Source organism: Tyto alba, unplaced genomic scaffold (genome assembly GCF_018691265.1).
Source record: "Tyto alba isolate M040663 unplaced genomic scaffold, T.alba_DEE_v4.0 Super-Scaffold_39, whole genome shotgun sequence".
In the NCBI taxonomy this organism is placed as follows: domain Eukaryota; kingdom Metazoa; phylum Chordata; class Aves; order Strigiformes; family Tytonidae; genus Tyto; species Tyto alba.
The window spans coordinates 11,370,435-11,393,630 of NW_024881314.1; the positions used below are offsets into that span (position 1 = coordinate 11,370,435).

At 50.7% G+C, this 23,196-nt stretch overlaps 1 protein-coding gene across 2 annotated transcripts in view; it reads right to left on the reverse strand.

Moving 5' to 3' along the window:
- TEKT3 (tektin 3) overlaps positions 1-23,196 on the reverse strand; it is a 51,762-nt gene that overhangs the window by 24,779 nt on the left and 3,787 nt on the right. Inside the window, exon 1 of one of the 2 annotated variants that reach the window (XM_042802699.1) lies at positions 885-1,253. The exons of the other annotated variant lie outside the window; for it this stretch is intronic. The gene's annotated coding sequence lies outside the window, so the exon portion shown is untranslated. Of the gene's footprint in view, positions 1-884; positions 1,254-23,196 lie in introns of those variants that run through there. 2 annotated transcript variants of the gene reach the window in all.

Consider the following 23,196-nt stretch of genomic DNA (forward strand, 5'->3'; position numbering starts at 1 on the left):
CAGGGAGTGATTCTCCTCTTCCCCTAAATCACCTTCTTCTGTCCCCCGAGTGCCAAGGCAGTCTACACGACCAGCTCACAAGGAGACACTTGCCCCAGACATGAACCAGGGCATGGCAAACCCCAAAATGTTGTTTTTAAACTGAAGATGCAATTCTGTAAAGCCAATACCATGATATTTAAGGTCTGACATGTGCTTCTGAAAAAAGTAGGCTGTCTAATGTTGAGTATCACCTGAGCCTGGTTATTGACTTCTGGGGAAAATCTCAATTCAAATGCGACACCAGTGTCGCACATAGAAAGGCTTCAAACACAGCTCCTGGAGGGGTGTACCAGGAACAGGTATGATATATTTGAACTGGGAAGATGCAGCTTGCACCTCCAGGAGATGTTAAACTCTCAGCATCTAAGGGTGTTTAACTTGAGAGATTCAAATTCCGCTGCCAGCATTGAAAGAAAGGAAATGAGGGTGGAAGGACCTTCTTGTGCTGTCAGTTTTTATTGTTTCATTGAGACATCCATGAAAATTAGTATTTTTCTTAAAGCCACAATTCTTGGTGTCATAGGACTATATGAGAAACTCATCTCTTGCTCCAAGATTCCTCTCTAAACCTCATATTTGCACAGAAAATGTGATCCCAAAAGGGGAATATTAAAGTCAAAACAGTTCAAATGATGTAAAGTTATATCTTCTAGGGAAAAGGGGGTGGGACTACAAACTCCATCCATCCAATCTCTTGTTGACCTTCATGGGATCTGGGGTACACCAACATCGCCCTTTTTAAACCAAAAGAGACAGGAACAAGAGTCCTCCCTACCCCAGACATGCACAGCCGCGCACAAAAGCCTTCCAGCTTGGTAGCACCTGATCATAGGATAACTCACGGTGGAAGAGACTTCAGTAGGTCGTGCCGCCCAACCTCATTTTTCCCATGGGACGCCTTCGCTGCTCTCTGCCAGGACACACCGAGCACGGCTGGGGCATGCCCTCCTTGCTCCGGGACGCAGGGCCGTGGGCTCCGAGGGCAGCGGGGTGCAGGACGCCGATGCGTGTCCACTGGTGGGCGGGTGGCAGCTCCCTGAGGGGCGGCCCCACCGGCCCAAGGAGCCGGCGAGCCGCGCTGGTCCCCGGTCCGAGGAGCCACCTCAGTGGGGTCGGATGCTCCAGGGGTGATCACCCGTGGTCAGAGTTGAAACCCATCACTTTGCAGTTACAGCCCGGCTATTTAGGGAAAGCACTTCTCGTTTCCCCCGACCCTTTTTCCTCCTGACAGCATCCTGCCCCACGGTGAGGAAGGGCTATTCTTAGAGATGTCTATTTTGGGCTGGAATGCTGGAATTAAGATCCTTCCTTCCTTTAAAGAAAACATGCCGAACGATATTTAGAAAGCTTCACCCCAGTGTGAAGGCTGTATTCTGGCTGTTGAGTGAAACAGATTTATTTGTTAACCTCAATTTTACTGGGGGCTGTGATGTGCGTGGCCCCACTGCCCCAGCACCAGGACCACCCAACCACCCTCCCAAGGCTCTGGGAAATCGGGTGATATTTCCTTTATTGTGCTGTGTAGCTGCCACGGCAGAAGTATTCATTCCTTCTTTCTTGGCAATGCTTTCTATCAGCTTCGAACAGACTTAGTAAAATATTTTCCATCAAAACCTTTTTTGTCAGAAAATGGCTTTTGGACACAATGGAAACTTTTGTGGAGAAGAAAAATGAAAATAAAACCTGCTTAGCTGATGTTGGAGCACTTTATTAGAAACCTGAAGTTGTTTTCTTCTTTGCAACATCTTGGGGAAGTTACGGCTGATGCAAAAGACGTTATTTTTTCACGGTGAATACAAGTGTCTTGTGGAATTATCAGAAAAGTTCTCATGAAGTTATCAGTCCGAGACCAGGAATCACTTGCGAGTGGGTGAATCGGATAGAAGCAGCTCCCAGGCAGAGGTGGGACCAGACCCTGGGGACATCTCTGGGGTTTACGGCTGTTTGCTGCCCCAGCACAGGTCTCCTGCCCCTGCAGAGATCAGGCAGGAGGCTGGAGGAAAGAATCCCACTGATCGCTTTTGCTTCCAGGCTGGACCATGCTGTCCCACCGCAGCCTCTGGGATCTCCTGCCCCGTCCTGGGGCAATAAGGCAACTCTGTTCCTTCTACATAACAACACTGAAAACTTAAATTGAGGATGAAACGCACGTTTCCTCCCTAATGCAGGTCTTCCCCAGGGCTACATGTTGCCACAGGGCTGCATGATAGGTGTCAAAGATGTCTCAAATACCAAAATAAATGTGTTTCTTCAGAGGTAACAGTACAGTAAGATTTCTGGAAAACTGTATAAAATAGTATGTATTCACCTTGTCTTTCAAGTCTATTATCCCGAGGACGTGGAAAGGTCGCTGGTTTTATACAGCACCTGAGATGCTGATCTAGCCACAGGGCTCTAAGATCTGTGGGCTTGAAAGGAACAAACCCAAACATCCCAGTGCTCACCATAAAATCAAATTAGCTTCCTGCAAAATGGCTGGATGGCAGGAACTTAGAGGCAGCAAGTTCTGAACCAAGGAAACGGCTCTGTTTGCATGGGGGCTGTATCAAACTGCCGTGTTTCCACCGCAGAAGCCCCCGCAGTGCTGAGGGGCCCTGGGCTCTACCCCTACCCTCCTCCATGTTTTCCCTCTCCCAGCAGCAATTTTTCTGGAAGCGTTGAAAAGAAATTCTTCCCGCTGCCTCTTTCTCAGCGGGTGCCGGGGAGACCCAGTGCAGGACGAGCGCGCTGAGGCTGGGGGTGCCTCCTGCGTGCTCCCCAACACCGGGCGCCGTCCAGCCGAGGTGAGCAACCCCCACGCACACCCTCCCGGGGGGTTCCCCGTGCAAACCAGCACAGGCTGCTGCTCCCTCACTCGTACGCACGCACGCTCTGTAAGGATTTTAGTATTTTGCTAAACGAACCCAGTGAAAGCTGATTCTGGCTCCTGGCAGCAGCAGCGCCGTTATTGCTTTAGCAGCCGCAGGCTGAACCTTTGCAAGGCAGAGCCAAGAGCCACGGTGAGCTGTGGGGCTCTTCAGCTCACGTCAGGGTTTTGCAGCATTCAAATTGGGTCTCTGTGGACACCCACGGAGCTGTGGCCTCCGCCAGCCCCGCAGGGTCTGGCCCCCACCGCCCCCCCGCCAGCAGACCATGGCCGGAGGGGCCTGTGTCCTTCCCCCCTCCTTCGCCCCGTGTCCCCGGCCAGCCCGGGGATGTGACATGACTTTAAAGCAGTGGTGTTATCCCAGGTTTCCTCTAAGTTATCTCCTATTATATCTGGCTCCGATGAATAATTAACACACAGATTACATCCTGAGCAGAGCTGGCTGGGAGCTGCAATTTCCATTACTTGGGAAATCCTGACTTTAAGAGAGAGATTGATTCTGATTCTGCATAAAAAGCCAGAATTCTTGTGTTGGCCAAGAAGCAACATTTCCTCCCAGCAATCAATTTAGGACCATTACAGTGTTTCACTTCAGTGACTCCTTTCATTATTCTTTTTATTCCTATGCGTTTCTTAAATTATGCACTACAAGCACATGGAATTATACAATCTATAAAGACAATATAATATTAAAATTTACAGCCTACATTACATGAAATTAATTTAAGTGACAGAACAGAAACATTCTGCTTCGGCTGGAGTTTTGATACTGTCCAAATAAAATATTTCAATTTCTTTTTTGCTGCTGGAGAATGTTGTAGGAATCAGCACATTTCTACTACATGGCTCTAGTTCAATTAACCTGCTTCTTCATATAGAAAGTTATACTGAGAGTAATTTTTCAGTAGCTTCAATAACTGAGATATTCCCATCCTAACTCCTAAAACACTCTCACCCATCTTTTATTTGCTCATACTAAAATGCTGTGCCAACAGATAAGCAATGAAGACAGAAACTGGGCCCATGTTTTTCCAACCTCATACTCCAATCCTGAAAGTTGGAACAAAAAGGCTACCGAGAGGCTCAGAGCAATTTCATCCCCATTCACTTCTCCATGGACTACTCTGGATTAAATAACTTTTAGGTTTGACAAACAAAATCTCTACTTCTCTATACCAACAAAACATGCAATAGGCTTTTTATGTGACTTGACCATGCTGGATGCAACACGATGAGAAATATGTATATATAGATATCTAGATAGATTTATACACCCACAAGGTCCTTTGAATACTTTGATTTCACAAGGAGGCAGGGATAAAAAAACAAGTGCAGAAAAGAGCACAGTCAGTGAGTGGGATTTGCTGCACTTTGGGGTCCTGAGGATACGAAGGGTGAGGAGGTGGACTGCAGACTAATTAGTTGCAGTGACTTAAAAAGCCACTTTTGTTTACTCTACAGCAACGGGTGCTTGGGGCTCTCTCTGCCCATGGAGGAGAGGGAAGGGCAAATCTTTTGAGGGTGCTAGGAGGTGTCTCAGCATCTCCTTCAGGGTTCAGGTGGGGCCCTGGGGCTCGTTTCTGCATGGCTGCACAGGTCTTCCTGCCCCCAAAATGCTCTTTTCTTCCAGCAACTATTGATAGCTGGCACTCAGAGAGCTCTTTTTTCATCACCTCCAAAACAAGCTGCCTTTCAAGTGTGTTTTACCCCGGCAGCCCATTACCCATGACCACAACACGGGTCTCATCTGCAATGAGAAGACCAACTTCCCATAAAAAATAATGGTGATGTTTCCAAAAGCCCCTGCACAACAGCCGGTGGGGCGGGATGGGGAAAGATGCAAAGCATCTCCACACCCTGCCCTGGGCTACGCCGGGGCAGACGGGTTTTTGCCAGAGGTTACCAGACCCTGGAGCCCTGAGCCCAGCATCACCGAACCAGCCATGGACCAGCAGTGCAGAGCTCAGCAGAGACATCGTGCTGGGACCCTCTCACTAGCTGACGTGATACATGCTCTCCGCTGGGCTCAATGGCTCAGCAGAGACCCGTGTGTCTGTCTGTCAGCTCCCTAATAGCGAGATCCAGACATTGCGCTTAAAAAAAAAAAAAAATTACATCAGGCTGCATTTGTCAGGGTCAGGTTGAGTGAAGCCAGGCCAGGCTGGTGCCTTCCAGGAACAGCGCTGACGTACAACCCCTCCATCCATCCCCCAGACACGTCCACTCTGTCCCTTCCTCAGCCACTGGAGATCTTCCTTCTCAGCCTGCGGCTAAATCTTTATCTTTTGCAGGAACTAAGCACAGGTTTAGTTTTCTGCAGCTTATTCCAGCTGCTGACAGACGTTCCTGCATTAATCCTAGGAAAAAGGAGAACCGAGAGCCACTCTCCGTGGATGGGTTGATTTGGGAGCAACCCAAGTGCTGCAGAGCTGTGCCAGCCTAAAGGGACACATTGTCACATAGGTTCGCTTGGTGAGCAGCCAGCCTGAAAACGGAGACAAGGATGGAGTACAAAGCAGGGCCCAATCCTGCATTGCCTCTAGGAAAATCGCACTTTGCAGCAAAGGCAGGATAAAAGCAGCCTCTGCTTACTGCACGCAGAAAGGTGCCTCCATTCCCCCAAAACAACCGACAGCACAGCCCCAGCCGGGCTGCAACGCTGAGGGAGGTGGCACTGGGAACGGGCACGGCTCTTAGCCAGGTGAGGAGCACCATGTCCAAGGGATTTTATAAGCAACCTATGAAAATAGGAATGTTGGCACAGAACTTCACTCGGACACAGTCAGGGCTGCACACCTGTGCCAGGGAGGTTGCTGAAAGGCGACGTGGTCAGATGTACGAGGGGCAGTGCCCCAGCCCTGCCCTTTCCAACAGCTAAACCCTTCCCTGGAAAGCTTCCCAAAAAGAGAAAAGGGAGCTGACACACAGCGTGAAAAATGTAAAAGCTAATGGCCACACTTCAGCAAGACCATAATCAAACAACAACATGATGGACATTGTTAGGCAAACACAGCCAGAGACGTTGCTATGAGCCCCACCTGCAATAAAGCCTAATCTTGGGACTGGAGACAGCTTATTTTGAGTGCTCGTAAAGTGCCAGTGTACATACAAAACACACTGTGAGGGCTGGGGAGAAATGCCAGAGCCGATGTCACTTTTGCCTCTTGTGCAGAGAGTTTTGCCTTGGCTGAGCTCCTCTCTGCCTGCTCAGCATGCTCTTCAGGAATGACAGATAAACATTTGCAGCAGAGCACTCCCCACGCCGCGGCTGCCCGGCCCCTGCCTTGCCTCAACAGATTTTTAAACACAGAAATGAAAGAGTGCATCACCCCGTCTCTCCCTCCTCCCCACCACGAGGACGCACGTCCTGGCGAAGGGAACCGTGGTGAGAGATTTATGCCGGACTCTCACACGCAAACCTCAGCAGCACACCTCTTCGCAGACGCCGTTTTTAATAACTGAAGCATCACCTGGGGAACTCTGAGAGCCCCGGGGTGGTGGGTCTGGCAGAGAGAGGCCTCATCCATAGCGAGATGTTTTCTTCTGTTGCCTAAGCCCAGCCACCCCCCCAGAGACCCCTCTGCCTGCACAACACGGCCACCCCTTTCCCGTCCCCTCGCAGGAGCCCTGCAAGCACGGGGGCACCCTGCCGAGCTGCCAGCACACGTACCCACGGGCCGGCTTCCTGGTTCCCGCACAGACTCACTTTATTTCCATCTGTGTGGCTTTCTGCAACCAATGCCTTCTACATTTTGAACCACGATGCAGAAATCTGAGTGCCTGGGAAGGGAGCCGCATCCAACGTGCTTGGCGCAAACCTCCCAGGGTGACTTAAACTGTCCCTCCTTGCCACAACCCGCACGTGATTTTGCTCCTTTTCCCTGGGAAAAGCCGCTGCGCTGCCCTAACTTCAATTTGCATCCTTTAATTTCCAGCAAGCTGTCTACTAAATTGCTCTTTGCTGCCCCGAGCAGTGGTGTTGGGAGATTAAAACAAGCTGCCGAAGCGCTCCGCCGTCCTGGGGAAATCACAGTACGTGGTTGTGGGATGCTTGTGCCATTACTCAGGGCACCCACAGCCGTACCTGCTGCGTCTGATCTCCACAGAGCTACAGAGCAGGGAGGAGAGGCACAGCAACGCACCCAAATGCGCTGGTGTGGAGATAAGGGAAATAACGCTGCCTTGGCAAAAAAACGCAGGTTAGAAAAAAAAGTTATCAAAGAGCAAGGAGCGCTGCTGAATCATCAGACACCAGGGAGCCTGGTAAACATGACAGCAGTAAATAGCTGGGGAGTGTGGAGTGCTTTTTCTTAAGAAAACCTCCTGAAATTTCAGGTAGCATTACTCAAGGTAGATGTGAGTGAACAGCTCTCTGTATTTGAAAAGAGGAGGAGGAGGAAATGCTTTTTCCAGCCAAGCTCTTGGCATGCCCCAAATATGCCTTTTAAGTAGAACAGCATGAGAAAAGATAAATCTAAGTCCTTTGCAAATATGCTAGGAGTGTGTGCAGAGCACACGGCACAAACCACCGGGAGCGTTTGCGCGGGGCCTGGGAAGGATCAGCGGGGCTGTGCACAGCACCGCACAGAAGCAGCTTTTGTTCCAGCAGCAATTAGCGCATTCCTGCAGGGCCCCGGGGCCCAAGAGAAGAGACATCCCTTGTCCCAGCCTCCAGCCCCACGCTCCCGCCGAGACACCCGGGCCAGTGGGGGGGGGGGGGGGGGGGGGGGGGGGGGGGGGGGGGGGGGGATGAGGGATGGTGCCCCAAAAGCAGGCTTGGGATGCTGCCTCTGCCAGCCAAACGGCTCTGGGAGCGCAAGGAGGACGTGGTGGCAGAGCGTGGGGGAGCATCCACAGCCGTGCTGGGGAGGGAGGGATGGCACGGGGCTCTGTAGGGACAGGGCCCTGCCTAGCCAGCCCTTGGTGGGAGAGTGGGGCTCCTCTCTCCTACCTTGGGCCACCTGCAGCGAAGCCTCTTGTGTCAGCTGGTGGCCCGGTCCCCAGCCTCTCCCATCCTGGTAGTGCCCAGCAGGAGACACCTGGTAGGTGTCTAAGAAATGGATAGAGGTATTGGTCTCCTTCCAGTGGCTATAGAGTGAGCCCAGAAGGGTAGCGTGGATGAGACATTCAGCTCCGAGGAGGCGAAATCAGAAATACTTCTTCACTCTGTGCATTTAATGTCATCATATAAGGCAGCATCTTCTCCCGAGCACAACGCGTTGCTTTATCTGATGGGCGTAGGAGGTCCCGGTCCTGCCTTGCACTCAACACATCCATTTGACGACAAACACAGCTGGACTCCCACTGTGTCCAGCAGAACCAGTCTCTGGTGTAAGCGGAGCTGCTTGCAGAGATGAGATCAGGGGAAGGGCTGGGGGTTTCTGAGCTGCTAACGCAATGCCATGCCTAAAGAGGCTGGAGAGAAATTGTCTGCGGGGCAGGTAGGAATCCCCAAGGGAAAGCATGTGGAAATGCACTCAGAGTGGAAAATACTATAAAGCCCAAACTCCTAATATAACTGAAGAGCCTCTGGTTAAAAAGACACATTTGGCTTCTACTTATCTACGGTATTACTGAAAAAATGGGGTTTTCTCCCCCTGTGAGGTGCAAACTCTCTGCCACTCTCCCCTCCGATGTGCACACAGCCTGGTGCCACGTGCATCCACCCCCTCGACCCACCCAAAACCAGACACTGGTAAACTCCACGTCGCTCTTTGCCTGTGCTTCGCAGCAGCAGACCCCAGCAGATCAGTAGCATGATTCCCACTTTACAGGGGAAGAGATCTCTGTCTCCAGAGCAAGAGCAGACATGCTTTGCACTGAAACAACTTCTTCGAGGTAGGCGGTGTGCGATGTCAGCAGGGCCAGGGCACAGGGAGCAGGGCTCACAGCTCCACCCCAGCAGTCCCACACGGCGCCCAACATCACCTTGGCTTCCAGCCACAACCTTCTCCAGGGATGGCTGTGGTATGTCACAGGCAAAATAAGAGAAAACTAAAGGATGTCAGCAAGGGCAGGGCCCTCAGTAATGCTCACCGAGACGCACCCTGGCTGTCCCTACATGATTCACATCTCCCTCTGTTGTGGAGAGATAGGCTGAAAGGTCTCTGTCAACCCCACTGTGGCACTGAGGTCAACCTGGGTACGTGAGGGCATCACCTGGGCTGTGCCAAGTGGTCCCCACCACTGGCCTTTCATAGGAAGAGCGCAAGCAGCCCCTGCATGCTGCCCAGCACACATCTGCCACGGGGGAAGCCTCCTCCTGCCCACACAGCCCTGGAACATCACCCGCCTTTCGACCGGCTACATGGGAGCATCACTTTAACACTCTTGTCTCCAACCTGCCTTCAAAACCTTCACTGCCCCAAAGCTTAACAACCACCATCACCACCAGGAAGCTGAAGGTTATTTCAAATGGGTTTGGAACTTCAAATGGGCTCTGGGAACTTTGTGAGTCCTGTGCAGCCACTACTGCCTAAGTTGTGGCCATTACTCACGACTAAATCCTGTCTGTGGCACAGGCAACACATTGGCCTCAAAACGGTTGTCAAGGAGGAAAGTTCATCTAATGCTGATGTACAGGAAGCAGAAGAATGGTGTTGTCCCCGATAGGCATGTCTCATGTGTTGGCACAGTGGGTGACATCTAAAGGTAAGGTTGGGGATCCACACATGGAGCCATTCAGCCATGTAACAACAGGATTTCCCTGTTTAGGCAAAAAAAATAAACTGCCCTTACAGGGAAGTTGTCTCTGATGGCCACTGCACACACGTGCACATCCTTATGTGCACCGTTATTTGTCAGGTAGGTCCTTGTGTGCTCACAAAAAGGAGCTCAGCACCCAAAGCCCAGCCTTAGGATGCACGCTGACATCCAGAACTCCATCCATGCAGATCAGATCTAATTGTGCCATTGATTTTATTTAACGATGTTCTTGCTTTCCCTAATTCACTTACACTCTACTTTGCCATCCATCACAGGGCTGCAGTTGCAGCACGCAGGGCCCGGGCAGGCAGCAGTCTGCCTGCAATTAGTATCTGAATCGATGCTATTCGAAGCTGCCTGTGGGCGTTGTGCTGCCAGCAAGCAGATTTTTGTGCAAGCCCTTTCCAGCTGACCAAAATGCAAACGGGGGCAGAGACGAGTCCAGAAGTAAGAGGAACCCAGTCCCAAAAGCTGCAGCAGATTCAGAAGCAGCTTGCTGAACTCTGCATATTTTGCCCCAATGCTTTCTTTCAAAATTGCGTTTAGCTCAGAGGTTGTCGGTGAGCATCAGTCTGGGTCTCACAGAGGGGAAAAGGCTCTAATAAGAATTGGCAGCGTTACCTTAGGCCCAAACTTGCACCATCAGCATCAATACTAGGGGTTTTCAACTAACTGCACCAAGATTTCCTGGAGCCACCTTCATGCAACACAGTGAAAACACCTTTAAAAAACCTCCAGAGATAAATAAGCAGGGAAAAAACACAGAGAAAGAAGAAAGAAATGATGAGATTTTTCCTGACTTAAACCGTACATTGCCTCAGCACCCCACCCCACCCCCAAAATAATTTGTGTTGAAAACATTTTCTAATGGAATAATATTCACATTTATCTAGCACTGTTTTCTCTGCAGCTAATAATGTTATTTTGAATGGCTGAATCAAATTATTTTCATCTCCATAGAAAAGCAGCACAGTAATACCACACATGCCATCTATGGGATCAGCACCCCAAAACCAACAGAAACGTCCCAAACCGAACGGCTTGTGGAGGGGACCAATTGCAATCTTATCTATTGGTAACGGCCTTGCAAAGTGCTTCATCGGGGTAACGGGGACGGAACCCCAGCCCAAACCCCAGCCCCTCCTGGGTGTCTCCGGGGTGGCAGGGCCGGTGGCACGGTGGCACTCCCGGCCCACGCCGAGGGCAGGGCATGGGTGGCACCCGTGGCACGGGCGCTCCCCGGGTGCCCTCCTGCTCGGGGATGGGTGACACCATCCCGCCGCTCCCAGCCAGGACCAGCCCAGCCACCCATTCCCCAGGGCAGGGCACGGCCTTGGCGGGTCCCTCCAGGCACCCTGCCTGGGAGGGGGGCATCTAAATATTTTACCTTTAGTTCATTAAACCTAAAACACCGTCCTGAGGTGTGGGCAGCACTATAGAAGTCTTAGTCATGCCTCATCTCAGGGAAACTCCCAGCTCGTACTGACAGACCTCTGCTTCTTGAAACAAGTGGGAGTTGTCCCTGTCACCCCATCCCTGGTGCTGCAGGGTAGGAGCATGGGAGGCTCTCATCCACCCCACAAAGGGCGGCAAGAAGATTAGAGAGGGGAACTCCAGATGTCTTTAATAACGTTTAAGTGTCTTATTTTTGCAGTGTGCAGGGCAGAGGAAGCAAGGACAGGTGGGATGTCTGAGGAGATTATTGTTCTCACAGGGTTGGATAGATGAAATATTTTCCTCTCATAGCTCATCATGCTCGGGCACCCCAAAGTCACAGGGCTGCCTTGCACAAGAATGAGAAAGAGGGAAAGGACCCTGTTACAGGCTGCTGCTGTCTGACACTGATAGCAGGGCTGAAAGTAATAATTGACAGCAACTGTTTACAAAAGGATTTGATCCTATCCACACAGACAGGAACCAGCTTTGTTATGAACTGAGGGTCATGAGAAATTACGTTGTTTGCTGTGTTTGCTACCAAGAAAGGCTCAGCATGCGTTTGTAGCTATTGCAAAGTGATGGAGGCAGCCCAGGGGCAAAGGCTCCCTCCTGAGCAGAGCCCGAACTCCAGGTCCTGGCTGGGGGCTTGGGCAGAGGTACACCTCAAGGCGTGAGGAGCCCCAACTTTGGAGACAAGGTCTCCCTTGGAAGAGGTGGCTCGGTGCTGGCCTCTGCATTTCAGAGCTGGCAGAGCACGGAGAACACCAGCAAGCTGGTTCCTTTGCTTATTGTTATTTCGACCAGCTTTTTATTAAGGTTAAAGATCAAGGTCCTGCTGACCCTTTGGGCTGAGCAGTTCACGTCTGAGTACATATTCAGGAAGGCTGGAGGGCCGGCACCCGCAGGCAATTGCCAAAACAAATGGTTGTATTATCCAACAGTTTCCTCCCCTGAGACTTGATTCATGAAAGGGAAAAATCAAAGCCAAGAAGCCTTAGGTGTGGAGCAGCAGCCCTACAAAAGAAAAAAAGAAAGGCCCATGATTTAGGCTGTAACACATAACACCTCCAGTTGTTTCCTTCATCATGTGCATATGATTAAAAGCACATGCATGGTGAAACGCAGCTTTCTGTAGGAAAACGAGTCTTACCAGGGGAAAAAGGAAATAACAACCACAAAAATATATCAGGGTGGGGGAGTCCCAAGGTGGTTGCAGACTGAGTCCTGGTCTTGAGGGCTGCCCTCCCCGCTCAGCCAAGCGTGCTGCGGCCACCTCTGCCATCGCACCCGCCTACGGCAGCTCCCCCCACGCCGATGCTCCAGCCCAGTGCACCCCACACACGTGCAGCCCCCACGGAGCTCGTGGTCCACTTCCCACCACCTGCACGCTCGAGTGACTTCCTCACATCCCTACACTTGCAAAGAAACCCCCACACATCAAAACTAGCTGTCTGCAAGAGCAAGGTGGGGAGACTGGCTGGGGTTCAAGCACTACAACAGTACACCACCAGTTGGGAGATGCTTTCATTTCGACAGAGGGATGATGGGACTAATGTATAAAGTGTTGGTTCGTCTATAGCTCACGGCGACATCTTCTATATGCTTTGTGCTAAAGGTTTTAATCACTTGTTCTCTGCAGAGATTAAAATGAAACTTCACTGAGGCAAAAGCAAAAGATTCTGCATTTCTAGAGGGAGTCCTGGTCTCACAGCATGTTTTAGGCCAAGAAAATCATCTCACTTCTTCACCTGCCTACCCTTGTCTGCTCAGAGAGCCACAACAGGTTCGGTAGGAGTTGCCTACAACGTGCCACCCTTAACAGGATCAGTAGGAGTTGGCCAGCACAACGTGCCTTCCCTGCCTGCCAGCCAAGCCAGGCATGGAGCACAGTGCCAGGTACAGCGTCTCCATCCTGCACCAGTGCAGGAGTTCCCCCTAAGATGGATTTTTTTCAAACCTCTTTGCTGTCAGACCAACCCTTTCACTTGACATAAGGAAGTCAGAGCGGGAACTAGAGCAGCACGTGTGGGCGATACAGAAGGGAAATCCTCAGTGAATCACTTGCTCCTGTCTATGAAAATCCCCCACCACTGTCATTTACATAGTAAATGCCTCATCCCAAAGGTTCCTGAATTGCTTGAAAGATGCTGAATATAGTAACTCTCCTGCAACCATCACACAATGCTAAAGAAAGCACAGACATCTCTGAGGAAGAAGTAGCAGATGTTATAATGCTACAGGAGATGAATAGGTGGGACTGAAATTACTAGGAAGATGTACAAACATTTGGCCATAAAAATAGTCTTAACACCTCTATTACTACAAAAAGCATCTTAGAATTTTTAAGGGTCACAAGGACTTTGTTGTTATCTCATCTGAAAGACGGTACCTCCCCCTAGCTCCATGCTGAGGAACTGGTTCAGCAATGGCTCTCAAAACATCTGCCAATTGCATCTGAGGACTTCTCCAGACCCTCCATACCATGCTGGGATATTTCCAGCCAACCCCTTCAAAACTTTTTTCCTATAAAAAGAAAGAGAAATCAGATAAAAAGTTTTAGTGGAGCGTAGTGGGACAACAGGCTCTTGGATGCCACCAGTGAAAAGACACAAATAAGGAGGTAGGTCTCAACTTCTGAGGCTCTGTCCCTGACCTTCAGCTCCTCTGCCCATCTATATACCCCCTCCCCAGATCACCCAGGTCCTAAGCAAAAGCAGAGCCTGAAAGTGATGGGATGGAAGGAAAAAGCACAGTTCAGATAAGGCACCAAGAATGGCCCCAGAAGCACAACCTCCTCACTGGAAATCCCACAACACTGGAGACAACAATACCCTTACCTTCAGACTACTGAAGAGAGAGACCCCTTCCAAAATGCAAATTGCAACTGTAAAGCACTGATATTCAATTAAAAAAAAAAAGTATCTTTCACTTCCACCCCAGACTTTACCAAGGGCTGTGTCCACACAGATTTACCCTTACCATCAAGAATCACATGTTCACATTCACATTACATCTTCCAGTCTCTCCAACCCTCACCAAGTGACAAGAGCTTTCATAGTGCTTGCTATTCCCTTTTCCCCTTCTTTAGAAGTAGAAAACTCAAATATGTGAACGTGAGCATGGGAATACTGTATTTTATAACAGTTGTAACACTGCCATTATTGCAAACCAGGGGCTCAGCTCATGTGGAAGCCTTTAGCTTCAAGAGCAGATGCAACAGTGAGGCTACCTGAGAGCTGATGAGGGCAGAGCCTGTACTGATTCAGGCTCTCAAAGAGAAAAGGAGTAAAAAGGTGGAAAGCATCCACCCCGTGCCCTGTGTGCATCTTGAAAAAACAGTATTTATTGTCTATATAAATTCTTGTATCCTACATATTACCTAGGTTTTCCAGCTGGAAGCCCAGTCAGTCCCACGCAGCACGTTGCTGTATGACCCAGCTATACCAAGTGATAGCGATACCCATATTTCTTGAACGCATAGTTGATATCTTTCCCATTTGATTGTCACTTGAATTTTCCACATTCCCTCTGGTTTAGGGACCGATTTTAGACCAATGGCTTCCAGCCCATGGTGGCATTCACTAACAGAGGACATGGGTGTAAAAACAGGTTTTAACAGGAGCCAGGAACGGCACTAGGCGGCTGGGCCACACTGGTGGTGCTCAGAGGGTGTAGCCAAGGCACAACTGGGGGCAAATCACTGTCACAAGATCTTTGCTGCAGACTTCTATCTCCCTGGTGGAAGGAGACACATGGCATAACAAGGCCAGAAATTATTTTTAAGTTAAAAACCTGGGCAGAAAAACACAAGATGCACAGTGTCCTGCATTTCCCAACAGACAACTTGCACCATAATCTCCCACCCCAGCTGGCCCTGGCCCCGTGCAGGATGCACAGATAAATCCTGCACTGCCAGGCACGAGGTTTCCCTCTGCCACGCTTGCAGCAACAGGAGTGGAGAGGCCAGGAGCAGCAAGAGCTGCCGGAGGTGTCCGGGGCCCGAAGCCAGCGGGCACAGCGCACCCGAGGATTCGCAGGGCATGCCATTCCCCGCAGGGCATCGCTGCCCACCCACAAAGCTGCCTCGAAGGTCACGTCTCCCTGCGATGGACGGCGACAGTTAAATTCATTCCACGCACAGGGTGGTGATTCACGAAGCTGTGCCTTGGGTCGTGCTGGCAGGACACAGCTGGAACAAGCTGCAAGCAAAGTACAGGGTGCTCCGGGGGAGCGGGTGAGCAGAGGGGTACATGCCACCACCGAGAGGTCACAGCTGGGCGAAGGAGGTAGCAAAGAGGGTCTGCAAAGGAGAAGCGAGAAAAATCTGCCGCCGTAGCACCTCCACGTCCTGCCAGCCCAGGGACAAAAAAGAGCTGAGGCGGCGAGAAGCGGAGTGGCAGCCCTTGGGGCAGGGCATTACCCCCGAAGCAGCCAGGCTGCTCCAGGAGACTCCCGCTTGGGCAATCCCAGTCTTTCCTCAGCACTGTGGACCACGGGGATCTGCAAGCCTTCCCTCCTGAGCCTGGTCATCTCACGATCTCACAGCCCTGACAGCTTGAGAAACAGTAATTTGGGGGAACAGAATGAGATTTCCAGGCTTGGTTTTGTTCCAGGGCTTTTCGGGTGAGATCTGGGACATCTTTTACCCTTTTCAGGCCTTCTCACCATCTCTCCCAGGAACAGCTAAGGACAATGTGGACATTTCATGAAGGTGGGCATGGCAGACCTCAGCCCGAAGAACTCAGAACTGGGTAGGCCTGGGCACAGCTCCTGCCCCGAGGCCAGTCTGACCAGTGGGTGTCCATCTCCCCCTCTCTGACAGTCTACTCCAAAACTCAGAAACCTTCTGCATCAAAATGTTTCCAGGTCAGAGAGATTTCAAGAAACTGACATTTTCCAAAAGGGTTAAAAAAAAACCCTAGTAAACTTTTTCAACAATTCAACTTCAGGGTTTTTTGGCTTATTTCCATGAGATTACACTAAATCAAATACATGTGAATTCATGGGACTCGGCAAGGGATCCACCACTCTTTGGAAGACATGACGTGTATCCCTATATTCTCCATTGCTATTTCCACCAACGGACCTCAGTTCACATATCCTCACTCTTCCTTACATGCTCTGCCTTATTAATAGCGTGCCTGCTGTCCCCACTCCAGCGCTCCAAGGCCATCTCGAGATGGCAGAGGGATCACAGACCCTGGGCTGGCCAGTCCTGAGAGCTCTCCATCCTTCCCAGGGCTGGTCCACACCACACAAACATGTATCCACACATACCTCTGCAACAGACAAACATCAGCAGAGGGGAAGGGGAAAAGGGAGGCATCAGGAGCTGCATAGAAGTTGTGACAAACCATCTCACACAGACAGGGGCCTCTTCTGCCCAGAAATATCCTGCAGATATAGTCAGATCTGGACCAGCAATGCCTCATGCCCAGGGAAGCATGGCTCTGCTTATGTCACACTTGAAGTTTGGTCTTAAATGACTCAGTGGGCCAGATTTGTCTTGCCTGACTTTAGGCTCTTTGCTAAATAAGGAGACACAGTTCCCTGGGGAGTTGGTGGTGAGAGCGTGGGAGTCAAGCACGGACAGACACAGCCACTGTCATTCCCTCCGATGCACACACACCTTGCACTGCCACACACATCCCTTCTGCTCATCCTTGCTCCATTTGTAAAGGAAAAGAAACATCCCTCCAGCAAAGTCAGGAGCTACGTTGTGGTTTTAATTTCACTACGGGGGGGGAGGGGCTTTTTATAGCTTCCAGTGAAAAAAAGCCCTGTAACGTGAGAAGGTCGGGGCAATGTGACCAGTGTGCTCAGCGCTGCCGGGGCCAGAGGCAAACGCTGCTGAGAGTGGCCCAGCACAGAAATGCAAACCTGCCCCAGCAAACCAGGACAGAGCCCACCGCCTCGAGGGAAAGGCATGGCACGTTTCTTCGTTTCTCATGCTCTGTCCCGGTGGATGTGTCAGCCGCGCTCAGCTGATGAGCGCGATTACACGAAGAGCCCTGATGACCTCTTCTGACACTGGGCTGGTGCTCAGTAGCTTCAGGATCATGCACTTGAGTAGCTGCTCACAAGTACCGGGGCAGGGTCTAGTCCTTCATTTTAACACTGCAAAGCACTTTGAAGGAGCTGTTGGCTCCGCAGATCTTTACATTGGATTGCAGAGAGCATATTTGCGCTTAAGTCAATATGAAACAAATTGTTTGGGAAAGCAAAGAATTCAGACTCTGGATTCTGTTCCCCTTAACGTGAAGAAACTTTGGGGAAGAGAAGCCTGGAAAAAAATGTTGTCCAAGTCGGTTGAAATCTGGAAGCAAAAGCGTGGAGGCAGGAGGTCAAAGCCCAGAGCGAGAAAGAAGCTGGATGGACCCCGCTGAGCACCAGAAATGCTGCTCAGGAGCAGCCTGGGGTGGGAGCAGTGGGGGGGCTGCGGGGGGGACCCCGGGGCTGGCCGGGCTGCGGTGGCAGCACCTCACCTGCCTGCACTACCTGTGACAACCCACCCCGGCTCCCCTGGTCTCCTGTTCCGTACCAAAACTGCTCATTCACAAACCCTGCAGCCCAAACTGCCCTCGCTGCCACAGCAACGAGCGCTTCAGGAAATCTAAAAGAGTAACAGGAAAAACAGCAACGGCTGTGCTGAGCCGCGCTCGGCAGCTACGCGCCGGCAGCACCACCCACCACTTTGCTCACTCGCCCTCTTGGATGTTTATGTAGCGTCACAAAGTTCTATATAACCCAACGGGGCTTTGCTGGTTTCTGAAACGTTTGTGTTGTAACAGAGCCTCATTCATCAAACACGCTGCTAATGAATTTTCCACTGAGCAAAACTGGGGATGCTCTCGGGGACAGCTCCTGAAACAGAGCCTGTGTTTGAATCCAACCATGGGCCAAAATTGGGTTCCTTGTTTCAGATCAAATTAAAAACAACCAACACCCAAGTGGGGCATTCATCCCCAGCCTCAACCCCTTCCAAAGACAAGTCATTTTGACCTGTCTCAGAGCAGAGGTGCCCACTTTCCCTCTGCAGAGCCATCAAAGACTTGCAGACAGCCGAAGGAAGTCACCCCACCAGCAACAGAACCACCCCAGACCCAATTTCAGAAAGGATTTAGCCACTAAGGAGACTGTTTTTGAGATTGAGACACACATTCTTCATTCATATTAATACAAAGTGAGAGTCCAGAGTGTTTGGTGCAGAAATCTCTTCCTCGAAGCAGGACCTCAGCCAGGGCAAGGACAGAGGAGACACCTGGCAAGTCCGTTCCATTTGCCCCTTTTCCTCCACTGCTCACAGCCCACTCCCCAAAGCAAACCCTGCCATTTGGCAGGTCACAGCAGGAAAACCAATCCCCCATCACACAAACCATGTTTCATAAGGAGATTGCATTTCAGAGAGAAACCCTCCAGCATTTGTATTTGTGTCCCTATGGTGAATGAGCCGTGTGGGCTGGGTGCTTGGAGAGCCCTGCTCAGCCAGGGCAAGAGGGATGTATCCACGCATGAAGCCCGGTGTCCTCACCGCTGCTCCCCACAGGAAGGCATCTCAGCAGGACTTGCAAATATTTTGTGTTCAAGAAAAGCGAGCGCTTGCCAGGAGTTCTCATGAAGGCTACAGCGTGCTGGGATCAGTTCCCAGTTCTCAGTCCAAAATATCCCTTAACATTAATGCTCAAGGCATGCTGCAAAAAAACAATTATCTGCTGGGACTTGTGGACAAGGACTAACTCCTTGGGAGTGTTTTCTTGTCCATTTTTAGCCTCTGTATGATTAGAGCCATATTTCTGTATAGATATTCTGCTTTACCCCACCTCTTAATGCAATGCCCATTACATCTTTTAGGGGAAGCTGCATGTAGATGTTTAATGACTAATTTTTCTAAAGGCCTGGATTATGTACTTGCAAGATTTCCTCAGCTGGGAGCCACCCTTTTAGGCCTCAGATGCAAAATAAAATATAAAAAAGAAGAGGCAAAAGTGAAATAGAAGGGAGGAAATGCAGAGACCTGGAGCCTGAAAAACCCAGGAAACACCAACAGCCTTACAAACCAACCAGCCCTAGCAAAGTTTCTGCAAGTATGTTGGTGTCACGCCTGGACAACAGCAGAGTGGGATGCTGCAAACGGGAGGCAGAAAACCTCCTTTGAAATGTCTCCTTAATGACCAGAGATCACACATGGGGGAGATATTCAGTCATCCTGGAGGGTCAGGGGAAAGCCCTGGACAGGAGACAGTGGTCTTGATGCTCTTGGGATACCCACACCCTCACCAACATCAACAGGAAACCCCTGGTTTGCCACAAAGGAAAGAAACAGGCAACACAACCCCACTGAAAATGACCTCAGTCAAATTATAAAAGAAGCTGCACTCAGTGTGACCCCAGCTTGTCACCAGCCACAAGACCAGAGGTGCAACCCCACCAAGAGAAATGTTAGAAAACACACAGTGGCTTTTGGTGGGAGCTTGCAGAGGGTCCTTCTGCCCGGGGTGAGGCACCCACAGCCCCTGGAAGACCTCTGTCCCCAAGGAAAGCTGTGTCAGCCCTGGGCTACGGTGCCCCAAAGGCATGGGGAAGGAAGGCGAGGTGGCTCGCCTGGAATTCGGGCAATGTGGCCATTAGTCTTGGAGGACTGTTCTGCTACAAGGAGGGGGAGGAAGAGTTTTCCAGGGAAAAAAAGTGCTTATTCATCACCAGAACTCATTTGGAAATTGTCCCAAACCCAGCTGTTTGAAGAAGTGAAACCCTCTCAGCACGTCTGTCTTCTGACATAACCCTGAGAAAAGGTTTCTCCTCCCTGCAGGAGGTGGGGTCGGGGGCAGAAGTTGACTGTGGGACTGTCCCTCCCAGGCAGGGCTCCCTCTCTACTTCTTGGCCCTGCTTCTTCATCAGAAAACTCGTACAAGTCTCAGCCTGTCCTGTTGCAGGAAAAGAAATTGAGTTGTCGGGAAATACAGCGGTTGTGAAAAATCTCTTCCTACGTAGCCCTGGTCCCTGTCCTGGGGCGCAGTGCCCGGGGAGCACAGCACACAGGGCACCTTAGCACCCAAACGCGTCACCAAGTTGCTCCCAGGAGAGTCACCAGCACCTGCAGAGTGATGGGAACATGAGCACGGGCTTTGGCAAGCCTCAGCGTGGTGGGATGGGGGATCTGCATGAAAACAGGAGAAAGACTGAAAGACCAGCTGGGAGAGCAGCAGGAAACTGCAGGAGAGAAAACTCAGGGACGTGTCCAGGCAGGAGATGGACCATAACACAGTGTTGGGGGCTGTCCTGAAGAGCCCACTGCTGTACTCCAGCCAGCAGCAACAGGGGCACATGTGGGAGAAACTGAGGCTTAGAGGAGTAACTGAGCTGTTGTAATGAATTTAATATCAGCTTTCTATATCACAGACCTTTCCAGGTGTTGCCCTGAAGCGATATAAGGCCTGATCCCCTGGTGCTCCTCACATCCCAACCCTCACACTGGCACTGCACTGTTGAGCGGTATTGGCCAAAGGAAAGAGCAGGCAGAGGCATGACAGCCCCCGCTTCGCAGCACCCAGCAGAGGCAGGCTCAGAAGCTGATGGGTCCTCAGCAGCTTGGTAAATGGAGCTGCTTAAGGTTAAAGTCAGCACAAAGGCAAGAGAGACCTAGAGCTGTTCTGCATGGCCAAGTCAAGCGTGACCACACCAGGAACATCACTAGAGGAGTAATGGCCATCTGCAGTGAAGAGGATCCCACTGAGCTTTGGGTTTAATTAAAACAGTTTTGTTTTTCCCCCATAAAACAGACATTTAGGTCAAAAATTGCACTTCACTGGATGCTATGTTCTTGTACCAATACCACTCCGAATGCCCTAGAAATGCGGAGCTGGAAGTGACACCCAGGATGTGTCTCAGGCTTTGGGGCATCTCATGGTTCCACATCGAGCCCCGGGCTGATGGCCCTTCCCTCAGTTTGGGCCTCACCATTTTCCCCAAAGGCACCAAACCGCTGCGTGGGCTCACGTCCCAGCAAAGGCTGTTGGACCAGGGACAGGCCAAACACCACCGACCGCCGTGAAGCCCAGGCTCATCTCAGCCCAGCTACGCTCACACAGGATGAAGGAACTGACTCTGTTGCAGGGGCAGGAACGTACTCAGGTTCCTCAGCTGACAGCCTTCACCACAAAACATATTTCACAGGTGGAAATCAGTTTTAAAAGACAGAGGAAAGCATGAATCTTTACTATCAGTAGCTTCAGGATCATGCACTTGAGTAGCTGCTCAAGTGCATTTACTATCTAAGATAGTAAAATTTAGTAAAATAAGAGAAATTTACTATCTAAGATAGTAAAATGTTGTCCAGGCGTGACACCAACATACTTGCAGAAACTTTGCTAGGGCTGGTTGGTTTGTAAGGCTGTTGGTGTTTCCTGGGTTTTTCAGGCTCCAGGTCTCTGCATTTCCTCCCTTCTATTTCACTTTTGCCTCCTCTTTTTCATATTTTATTTTGCATCTGAGGCCTAAAAGGGTGGCTCCCAGCTGAGGAAATCTTGCAAGGACATAATCCAGAACAGCTCTAGGTCTCTCTTGCCTTTGTGCTGACTTTAACCTTAAAAGCATGAATCTTTACCCACCCTACTGCATCATTATGAGAAAAGCAGAGTTTGCATGGCTGCAAGCACCAAACCCACCGGGAAATCTCCCTGCACCGCTGACTAGAGGCTCTTCAGGGGTCCACTCCGACCAGCCTGTCCAAGCAGGATGCGTTTTTCCATGCTAAGCTGCAGCCAAAGCCCTGTGCAAAATGGAGCATTGTACACTGAATTCTGCAAGCCTTTCCCATAACAATCAAAGCAATAACCTCCACTCCCTGGGGAGCGACACGACCTCTGCTCTCTCCCACTTGCCAAGCGAACGGCACTTTCCAATCACTCCGCTGTGCAACAGACAAAGCACCACAACTGCCGTTACCCGGTTTCTAGGTCAGCGTTACAAGAAGTCTCCTCTAGCTCCTGCACCACCCAGATTTTAGAGAGGCTCACCCTATCATTTCTGCATCACTACGCTATCAGATCCTCCCGGGAAGACAGTTTCCAGTGGAAGTGTTGACACACATCCACGTAGCTGCACCGCAAACTGCCTGGCTTTTCACAGCAGCGCCTCTCCCAGGGCACCCCACTTTGTCTAGACACCAGAGCAGGGGCAGAACATCCCTGTTTACCCATTAGAGAGTGAATCAGCAAGTCTAGAGCCCTGCTTGCTGTGGATTAGCTCTCCATTGGAAAGGATAGCTCTCGTTATCGTCATTGTACTTTGCCATTAATCCATCCAAAGGAGTCTGGCCAGCAGCCCAGAACGGCTGGGGTGGCCACAGAGAGTTTCTGTTCCCTGAGCATATTTTCATCTCCACCACGCTGAGCTCCCCACGGCCCTGCTAACGGCCTCAGCTAATAGCAGAGCCTGCTTCCAGCTCAGAGAGATCAATGGTAATTTAATTGCTAGAGCATCTTCCAGGAAATGTGCTGCTGAATCCACACATGTTTAGAAGGAAAACAAAGAGGAGTGACATGGTGAGCGTCAGAGCAGGGCTTTCCTTGGCTGTCAGCCTGCCACAGAGCACCCCAAGTTCAGGTACAACCCCTCTGAGAGCAGAAATTCTCAGTCAAGGTGATTGCTAGCTGTGGTTGCTGCTGCCTGTGGCTGCCAGAAGCAGTGTGGACCCACACTGTTCACCACCTTGGTGCAGTGACGCAAAGAGATCCTGGTGCACACAGGATCTGCTAAATAAACAGGGCTGGCAGCTCCCCAGCAGAGTTTATACCAACTTTTGATCAGTTTACTGAGCTTGTAGGGCAGGGCTGTAGGTAGAGAGCAGCAGAATCTGTTCCCTTTAAGCCCCTTGCCATGCCCTTAGACAGCAACTTCTAAGGAGGGCCTGGGTGTCTTGCTAACTCCGATGAATTTTGCAAGAAAGATCAGCAACATTTTCTTTTTTTTTTAAAGCATTTAATGAACTATTGGAGATCCAACATAGTCAAACAAGGAAGAAAAAGCAGCCTTAAGGAAAGACAACGCAGGGACAAAGCATCTTGAACAGTCATAACATACGACGAGCTCTTTTCTTCAGCACCAAGTGTAGGATGCAATGGCAGACAGGCACATGACTTATAAAC